Source organism: Harpia harpyja, chromosome 4 (assembly GCF_026419915.1).
Source record: "Harpia harpyja isolate bHarHar1 chromosome 4, bHarHar1 primary haplotype, whole genome shotgun sequence".
In the NCBI taxonomy this organism is placed as follows: Eukaryota; Metazoa; Chordata; class Aves; order Accipitriformes; family Accipitridae; genus Harpia; species Harpia harpyja.
The window spans coordinates 7,003,019-7,013,326 of record NC_068943.1 but is presented as its reverse complement, the minus strand read 5'-3'; the positions used below and the strand labels follow the sequence as shown (position 1 = coordinate 7,013,326).

Here is a 10,308-nt window from a genome sequence, read left to right as displayed (position 1 = left end):
TATTTATTATGATTAAATCATGCTGACTTTTTTTTTTTCCTTCATAATAAGAACATACCTATTGCCATTGTGACTGAAATCTTTCTTTTTGGATTTAGTTTAGTATTTGTCAAATTTTAGACTTATTTTCATAGATGCGTGTTTCTTTGCAACGTGGATTTTATTTTCTAGTAAATGAATGTTTGTTTATTCTTAACAGTGTGTATTTAATTATGTCTTTATGAAAATGTGAAGACACTGGGGTTCTACCTTTAAAATAGCCCTAACTTTTCTATTCATGTTTGCCTCGGTTGCGAGCATAGTTGAAACATAAGTCTATTCCATTTTAGTTTAGAGGCAAAACTAGACATTTGCCTTTGACTAAGGCAAAATGGCAACATGACAAAGTTGCTCATTAAATCATCTCCTTTCTTATTGTTTGTAATTCAGATCAAGAATGGCAGGTTGAGGCTGGAAAAGATGAGATATTATGATTTCACACAATCTTCAGAATGATTAAAAGATTAATTATTACATTCCTCTGATAACCACACAAAAATATTATTGGTTAAAACTTCAGTCTTTATTTCCCTGCTTATCTCTGTACTTTTCATCTTCTCAAGAAAAAAGCACCCTGTTTTTGATAAGTCTCCAATAATGCCGTAGAAGAGTTCTATCTGTCCTCATGTATAAGACATGAAATTCACACATAAAATAGAATTTTCTGATAGACACAAGAACTGCTTTACAGTTTATGATCCGTCATGATAAAAATTTTAATCTATGCAGAAAAACCTGTATGTGACTTTCAGAAGAGGCACTCCATTTGTTTTATTCTCCAGAAGTATTTTCTTACTTCCTGTAGTCCCTCTGACTTCAATCGGTCAGTATTAAGGTAAATGGTATCTTAATTTCACCTTATAAATATACCATACAACAATTCATAAAATGAATTCATAGTTAATCTGAGTGTAAATAGGAAGCATAAGATGTTGTCTCTTAATCTTTTCCAGATTGCCCCGTAAGTCAACAGGTAACATTATCCTCTTACTTTGGCATTGAACCCAACAATTTGAAAATAAAATTTTAATTTTGCTATTAATGTAACTGTAGCACCTAAGTATCACTTTTTCGTGGTAAGTGGTACAAAGGACACGCATTTCTGCCCAGGTCTGTTAGCATTCTTTCATAACCAACACTCACCAGTTTTACGTTACTAAATCGTTAATGTGTACTGTAGCAGTAGGTCACTATGACTGCAATAATATTCACGATGTCAGTTAATTCGGTACAGGATGTCTTTGGGGGGAGTCTTCAAGTGTGACTGATTTACAAAGCTTCATACTTACCTGTACTCTAGCTTGAAGCTTACTGCCTCTGGATCATGCCCGAAGTGGGTATGTGAAAGCCTATCTCTTCTTCCTAACTTATATCTTCTGTGAGACCAGCTGATAAGACCTTGCTTTTTTCACGCTTATTCACACAGTTACCCATTTTATCAATTTGGTTTCATAACCTCATCTTGAAAGAATAGCTTCCAGCCTTCTTTCGGTTGTCTGCGATCAGTGCATTCTGACTGTAAAACTTTTTCTCTCTTTTTCTAAAACGTGCTTTCTGTCACAAAAAAAAAAAGAGAGGAATTTTTGCATACATCTTGCATACATCTGAGGAACTTGGCGATGCACCCTACATCAGCTATGCATTAGGTGACGGCAGCAGACAGAAGCACTCCTGCGGTACGCCCGTAGCCCCGCTGTGTAAGTGATGGGGGTTTGTGCCCACTGAAAGCTGCCGCGTACCCCGGGAATTCTCGGGGAGAGCCACGGTGGCTCCGGGCTCCCTGCCGCCTCGCCGCTGCACTGCAAGGGGCTGAAGCGCGTTCCCCGAAGGCCGCGCTGCCGCTGCTGACTGTGAACAGCGCTGCTTAGTTGAGGTCAAGTGACGACATCCCATTTGAGAGTTCCTGCACGTTGCACGGTTCTGTTTTAAGTAAAGTGGTGGTTACAGAGTATACTAATTCTATTGCCCACAGGTTTCGGTGCTCAGAAAAGATAAGTGGATGTTGACGTGACTGCAAACTGAAGTCGGTTGTGCTCTGAAGAAGAAATCCACTTGTATGCCTGAGAGAACACCTCCTTGCCAGCCATCACCTTTTCTACTGGCACAGATGCCAGTTTGCGTCAATTATGATTTATTGGTTGGGGGGGAGGATCCCAGTTTAGGAGAAATGAGGGCGAGATCACCAAGTCGGTCTCCGAGACCCCCCACCAGTGGTGAGGAGGGATCATCTTGCATTGCTCCCAACCAGCGATGTGGAGGCTGGAGCAGTTCTAGGGACCATCACAAGTCCCCTAAGCTATTTCCTCCACCTTCTGTGTAGAATGTGTTTATTGTACATTTCTTTAAAGTGCTTCAGGTAGGAAAACGAATATTTACAATTAAATATATGTAAATGGAAGTGGAAAGGCTTGATTGGAAAAATATCAAGTTGCTAATACATATTACTATACTAAGACCTCCCACACAAGACAAACGTTTATAGTCAGATCTAATGAATATTCCTTTCTGGTTCCTGTGCCAATGGAGAGCCATGGAATTACCAAAATCCTCTTGCTTGCATCTCGGTCCTCTGCAGAACTGGAAGAATATTTTATTTGATTTGGCTCTAGTTTATTCTGTGCAATGGTACATCTCTAGTTGATACAATAAATGTTTATTGGGCTGGCCAAAGCTCGTGTTATGCTGTACCTTTTAACTCTTTGTGTGTGACTATGCAATGTACAAAGAGCAGGTGATCCTTAAAAATGTCAGACATTAAAAAAGAAAGTATTAAGCTGCTTTTCAAAGGATCGTTCTTTTCTAACCGCACTGATACAACTAGACTGTGATTTTTTCAGTGAACAGTAAGTTCTGATGCCAGTTTTTCTTAAACCATTGTTTTCTGCAAATCTTTTTCCTGTCTTGCGAATTCTGTCTCTCCCACCGCGCTCTGTCTCTGCCCTCCCCTTTCTCATACATTTGATTTTGAGTGTAATGGGTGTCATTTCTCTCTCTATCTCTCCATCTGTTCCCACGATCAACACACAGTCCAGCCCCTACTTTGCATCTAGTATGCGTATTCTCTTTATCCTTGGTCTGTTTTGATTTTGCACTTCTGTATCTCTTGCCCTCTCTAAAACATCTTTAGTCTCCCTAGCCATCAGCGACCTGAGGGTGTGGTTTGACATCGCAGCTGATTTGGGTTGTTGGCTGCCAAAAAAAGAGTGTCCCTGTTCCCCTGTCTGCGTGCTGCTCTTGTTTCCCGTGAACTGACTCTGGCTGTCACCTAGCAGTTCAAGTGAGATGGAGCTGAGGAGTTGAAGTGGTAGAAAACTTAGCCTTTAGCAGCAGCAGAAGAAAAAACAAGTTTGTTCTCAGTGGTTTTAGCTCGCCAAACCACGTCATCAGGATTTGATGAGTACCAGTAGCACTGCTGGGGATGAGGTAGAAAAGGCACATTGAAGGGGGGCAAGATCCCCTTTAGAATGGCAGCTGCAAGGTCAGTCAGTCTTCTGCAAACTATCAGCCTTGTAACTCCTCCATCTCTCTCCTGTATGTCTTCTGCGGCATTTTGTGTGCTAAGGATTGGCCTGTCCCTTCCCCTAACAGCTCTTTTGCAACAGTAGGGTCAGGGGAAAAAAACAACTTTTGCTGCTTTAAAGTATTTTAAAATAAACAGCCTTACAGAAGGGGCCGGGAGGCATTGCAAGCAGCCCCCAGTTTGAGGAAGGAGTTTTGAGGGGAGAAAAGAGAAGCACCATGAAAAGAGCCATGAGTTCAGTGGGTGCCAGTTTTTTCAACAGATGGCAGGACTGTGGTAGAAGGCAACTGAGGAGGTCACGGGGCTTTGCACAAGGTCTGCCTGTGGGTAGGGAGAGACCTGATCTGATCAACTGCAACCCCAAGAGCAAAGGTTTCCAGCAGCGGGTACTCTGGAAGGCTACTTTTATCTATCGGTTTGGTAATCTGCTGAGATGGGTGACTTCGTGAGGCTATGGTAGGATGGCCAGGATTTGTCTCACCTTGTGGTCAAGTGCTGACGAGTTTGCCCAGGCTGGCGAGTGAGTTTGGCTTTTAATGCTGCTGCAAGAGCACAGCCCCAAAAAATTGATTGATGGAGACTGCAAATGAGCAATCTCAGGAATCTCTCCTTTTTTGATACAGTAGTTAGAGCTGAAAGACTGTACGCGTGCCTTGTTAGAGTGGATACTTTTTTTGCCTAGTTTCTGACCCTTTGAGGCTCTTTTAAAACAATGGCATTATTTTCAAATCAAATTTTATAAAATGAACATTGGAGTTGTTAAGAAGAGATCAAAATTTACATAAGACTTCTATTTAACCTATTGCCTATGAAAATGTACTTCAGGCTGAAACTTGTTTTCCCAAGTTTACAGCATACAAAACAAATGGTTTTTAAATTTCCTTACTTATGAGGACCTTAAATTGTGTTTTCTAAAAGGGAAAAAAATCTTGGAACCTTACCAGTTTAATTTGCATTTTGGCTCTGATGTAACTCAAAATAGATTAGATTAAAAAAGGAAATTTGGCAAGTGATTACTCAATTACATGATTTTACTGCTTTGGTATTTTGAAAATAAAAATGAACAGATCTGTTTTACTTCTTTGAAAAGTGCCTGGTGCACGTGTGCTGTAACCACTTTCCAGAAACCATATGGAAGGTTCCCTCCACTGCATATGGCAATGTTGCCCAGAGCTCAGATACGTATTCCTGCGATAGACTACACAGGATTCAGTCGGTTCAGGGATTTTAATGTATACATTCAGATAATACTGTATCGAAGCAATGCAGGGCAATGAGTTTAGTGTGTAAAACGGGAAGTTCACAGTGACGGGGCTGCATTGCTGCTTTTTCATAGAAAGGAACTAAAATTGCTTGGAGGTAATGCCGGTACAGGAAGTTAGGAGGAATTTGGGGACAGGATACAATTTATATAGCATCTATATTGTGCAAGATATAAAGGTGAGCAGTATCAACGGGTACTTTTAAAATACTTCATCATCTAGAGCTATGGATATTTGATCTTCTCTGTGCCTTCCTCATTACCCTTGACTCCCATGCAGTCGTGTCTCCAGCACTTCCCTGGTAGCTGCTCCTCTCTAGCTTTCATGCCAAGGGGAGGACTTGACTCCTGGAAGACCAAGCAAGTGGTGACAGACTGCCTAAAGTAACTTAGCATTGATCCTCCACGTGGTGTGGGATGGGGTACTTAAACTTACTTCTTACAGTGAGAGTCATCGGGGTCATCTGTTATTTCCACCACCTTGTTTTCCTTAGTGAAGTGGTAGGGGGAGAGAAAGCGCCCGTCCCTCCGTCACCGATGCGTCCCCTTGGAGTGCCTGGGGCTGTATTTGTGGCTTTCAGGTCTCTGGTAAGTGCAACAGTTTTGCAAACACACGTCCGTCACCATAATCTGGTCACTCGCCTGTCCTTCTCTATAGAGCCACTTTGGTTCTTGAAAGTTTCTCCACATGCACACGTGCAGCTGTCCCTTCAGTGCAAAGGGCCACGATCTGCGTCTGTTCCTCCGGCGCAAAGCCAGCTTATGTGGTGGTGAATTCGGTCAAGGTAACGGCAACTTCAAATGACAGAAACCTTAGGTAGTGCCATCCCTGCCCTGGCAAACTGTCACTCTTCCAGTTGGTTTTAGTGGGGAATTAAGACTCTCAGAACACTAATCTTGGTGTAGGAATGATGGTGCAGACCCAAAGTCCTGACACGTGAAGAGCAGAATGTGCCAGGGAGTTGTTAGAAATGAATAAATGCCTTATGAAACAGTGGCGTGGCGTGGAGGTGATGGCTTACAGGATTTCACTTGACTATCGAGCCTGCAGAGCTTCAGCAAACCGGCCCTGTCTGAAGAGGGGTTACAACCTAGGTGTCCCTCTCACCGTGCTTGTTGCGCGGAGGGGCAAGCGTTCTGCTGTCACAGCGGGGAGACCCTACTTCTGTCCCACTGTTTTAAGAGTTAACATGGCACATGAGGCTTGGTTGCCCTCTGTACATCTTGGGTTCGTCCCATCGCCTCTTACCAGTAACTGGTTTTGGCTATTACATACCTGATAGTTGGCAGACCTGTTTCTGAGAAGTCTGTGAGATGAACCTTTGCTGTCCAAAATAAAGCTCTTCTCAAGACTGTCTTAATTTCCCTCATGTCTTCACTTTTCTGCTGTTTAAATGCGAGGTGGTGGCCTTCAGGAATCTCCACTGCCATCCTGTTGCCACTGATGTCATCGGCACATGAGGGTTGTTGTTGCTTTTCCTCAAGAAGAGTTGAATACCTTTGGTTTTTCCTTCCTTCCTACCTTTGTGGGGACAAGGGACGAGCACAGACCCTGCTCTCCATCCCTCCAACGCAGCAACCTGTGCTGGCACTCTGTCGATGGCCCGAGTCACCCCAGGACTGACAAATGGACAAAGCACGAAACCTTTATCCAGCGACAGGAGAGGAGCTGACAGCTGCCATCAGCCCGATGTTACTTCTGCAAGGGGGTAATTGCCATGCACTTACCAGAAGAGCTGACCGCCTTCAAAAAAAAAAAAAAAAAAGTTTTCTACCACAGACTTTGTGATGTGTAGGCTGTGAGTTTCAATTTCTTATCTCTGAGGTCTGTTACCAGAGACCAAAACGTGCAGTGGTGTGTATGTATGGATCGCACCGTTGCAAGTGACTTTGTCACGTCATGCGACAACACGTTTCTTTGTTGGGGGTAGCAGCAAATCTGGGGCTTCTGTTCTGGAGATGAAAACAGGACGATAGGACCGGAGCAGGGCGGCGGGGGGGCGGGGGGGGAATCACTTCCCGGGCACCGTATCCCGGTGGAATCGTCGCGATTCATGTATTATTCAAAGTCTAGATTTTGCAGCTAAGTCTTAAATTAACCTTGAAGTTATCTGAAAAGTCTCTTCCTCCCTATCGAGTACGTGGTTATCCGAAGCAAGTGCCCTTACTGCTGACACGTCTCAGCCCCCAGTCATGGCTGTTACATGGGCTAGAGAAAGGAAATGCAGGCAGCGCCTTAAGAAGAGGTTTCTAAGTTCATTCAGGTTAATTCATGAGGCACGGCTGTGGCAGCGCGGGGCTCCTGAGGATCCACACCTCTCCTCAGCCTTCGGGGTGCTGACCGCGGGTTTCTCCGTGAGCGGAGACGGGGGCCCTGCCCCGTCCCCCGGCAGCCCTTCCCTTCCAGGGGGTGGCGGTTCCTCCGCGGGGGAAAGGGCGGCTCGGGGAGGAAGAAGAAGGGGAAGCCTCGCCGAGACCCCCCCCGGCGGGCCGCCGGGGCTGCTCCGCTCCCCCCCCCCCCCGGCCCCGCGGAGGGGCCGGCGCCGCCAGGGGGGGCCCTTGGGCCGCTCCGCTCCGCGCCGCCCCGCCGAAACGGCCGCGAAGCTGTCCCGGCCCGGGGCGGGCCCGCAGCCCGGCCCGCCAGGTGCCCCCGGCCCGGGCCGCGCTTCCCCCTGCTCGCGGCGCACCGGAGTCGCCTCAGAAGTAGCGTCTCTGCCCGGTACCCGCCCGCCCAGCGGCCGGGCAGGGCAGGGCAGGGCGGGCGGGGAGCGAGCGCAGCCCCCTCGGCCGAGCCCGCGTCCCGCCGCCGCCGCCGCGCTACCTCCCGGCCTTCCCTACCCACCTGCGAGTGGCTGGGGGCGGCGCGGGGGCGGACATTTTCCTTCGCGTTGCCGAAGGGAGAGGCTCCCAAGAGGCCAAAGCCGCGGCGCGGCTCCTCCGGCAGCGGCGGTCGGTGGGGGACGAGCCCCACCACCACCACCATCGCCCCCCCCCCGCCATGACAGGGCAGCGCCCGGGCCGCAGCGGGCTGAGGCGGCGGCGGAGGGCGGGACAGGGGCAGCGCCGGGCCGGGGGAAGGGCAGGCTCTTGGGGTTCCTTCCCCTTTGCTTTTGGGGGGGGTCGGGGTTGGGTTTGGGGCTGGTTTTCTTTCTTTCTGTTCCCCAGCCTACCGGCGTTTTAATACGCCCGACCCGCTGTTTCAGACGCTGGGGAAAAGGCAGAGCGCGGCTGGTATCGAGTCCCGGCGAATGAGACGAGGGAGAGGAAGGGAGCCGGAGAAGTTTGGGAAGAAAAGTGTGAAATAAAAAAAAAAAAAAAGAAAAATTAAAAAAAAAAAAAGGAGCCTTTAGAAAAATCCTGAATGTCTGAACGTGTGTGCGTGTGTGTGTGTTTTCCTTCCTGCCAAAGCAGGATGTCAAATACTGTCCTTTTCTCCTCTTCTTTTAAAGCAGGCTAAAAGGAAAATTCTTCACAGAATCTTAAAGAACTTTTTGACACAACAGCTGCAAAATCTATTTTCTAAACAAAGATTTATACATATTTATATGAGCTTAATCCAGATTTTTTTTTAATAAATCATTCTCAGAACTGCAGAGGTAAACTATATGTAAATACCTCAAGTAATAGGCTTGTAGTGCAAATCACATCATTTTATCTTCAATTTTGCATTCGTTTTTCTGGCTTAAAGGTGCATCAGAGATATGCATTTTAGCATATTCAGAACACGGGGCGTGAAATTAAATGTTTGACAGAGTGAGAAAAATATACAGACTTTGGAGATGCCTTAAAAATAGTAATTTATGCAGATCTAGAGGAGTGAAATCATTTGCAATGGAGTGACCCTCTCTCCAGGAATTTTTTGCTCAGTGTTCTTCTCTAATCTCCTGCTGTATCTTCATTTTTCATTGAACTAGCCAGTTTTCTGCGAAGCAGTCTTGTAGATAAGGGAAGTGCTAAAAGAAGAAGAAAGAAGAAGCTCAGTGGGTCCGTTTCCATTGCACTTTTACCCAAGGCAATGGGCAGAATTTAACGGATTCCTTCCAACATATGTTTTTGCCAGATAAGTAAACAGTGTGTGTCGGAAATGAAAAAGCATTTGCAATTTAATGACATTACAGCTCTCAGCTTAGGCTGGCGTGCTGCGAGGCGAAAAGCAGAAAGAGAGAGGAGAGTAGAAAGAGAAAAAGAACAAAGTTCATCTTCCCTTTTGTGCATTTTTATCAAGGAAAATATTACTTCTTTCCCCCTCTTGTTCTCTTTTCTTTTTCTCTTTGCTTTTTTGTCTCACTCATTTACATTTTTTTCTTTTCTCTCCTTTTCTCTCCTCTGTTCACTTTTACCTTTTTCTTCCACTGCCACCGACTCGTTTCCTTTCACCACCACCACCCCCCCCCATTGTGTCGCCTAATTCATCTATTTGGCCCATTCAGTTTTTACCTATAAGGAGCTGTTTATCCAACAATGTATCTTTTTTTTTTTTTTTTTTTTCCCCCTCCTCCTTTTTGCCGTGTTGTACTCCCGGCGCTAGAGCTCACAGTCAACAGGATTGTTGGAGGGATTATAACGTTTCATTTCAAAGCGCGACAAATCTGCTCGCCTTCCCTCCGTCCCCGCTCTCCCCAGCCTCGCCGGTCCCTCGCAGAGGCACGGCACACCTCGGGGCCGGCATCATCATCATCATCACCACCATCATCACCAGCAGCATCATCATCATCCTCCTCCTCCTCCTCTCCTCCCCGGCCCACCCCCCCCCTCCCCCGGGGCCGCCCCGTTCCGCAGCGGCGGCGGGGGAGCGGGGGGACCCCCCGGGAGGGGGGCAGGGGGGTACCGGGCAGGGTGACCCTCCGGTCCCGCCGCCGCCGTCGGATGCGCCTTCATCCCGTCGTCGTGTCCCCCCCCCTTCCCGGATTTCCCCAGTCATTAGGTGTCGAGGAGAGCGCGGCAAAGTCACTGGCTCCCACCCGAGGGTTACCCTGGGGGTTAGGTGTAATTGAAAAATACCTCCAGTCGGTGGCAAATCCCATCCTATAGGAACATATCTGAAAAGGTGTTTAAAGAAAAAAAAAAAAAAACACGTACTTGTCTAAAGCCCCGTGCACGGGTTGTTTTTTGGTTTGGGTTTGTTGTTTTGGTTTTGGTTGTTGTTTGGTTGTTGGGGGTTTTTTAACCATGAAATTACATCTTCCACATCTCCCAGATCCGGTACTTGGTAAGTAAAAAGGGAAATCTGTTTGGACATAAGGAGGTAAAGTAGCTAGAGGTGGTAATTTAATCAACCGAGGATATATTTCAATGTTTTTTCTGGTCTTCTAGGCATTAGCACTTTAAATTCATTATGTCTGTTTGACAGATATATGCAGCCTTAAGGATCTAAAAATGAAATCCAAGAAGTATAGCCTGCTAGAGGACATATATTCAAGTTAAGAGATTAAAACGGTCTAACCATTGCAAACAGAATGGAACATCTCGCATTTCTCATTCCTTATAA

The 10,308-nt window shown here is 46.4% G+C and overlaps 1 long non-coding RNA gene across 1 annotated transcript; it reads right to left on the bottom strand.

Moving 5' to 3' along the window:
• Positions 1–4,777: 4,777 nt before the first annotated feature.
• On the bottom strand, positions 4,778–7,906 carry LOC128141165 (uncharacterized). Its single transcript, XR_008234929.1, has 3 exons — positions 7,663–7,906; positions 5,257–6,564; positions 4,778–5,168 (listed from the first exon to the last, which is right to left on the bottom strand). It is a non-coding gene; the product is annotated as an uncharacterized LOC128141165 (long non-coding RNA).
• Between the last annotated feature and the right edge of the window lie 2,402 nt (positions 7,907–10,308).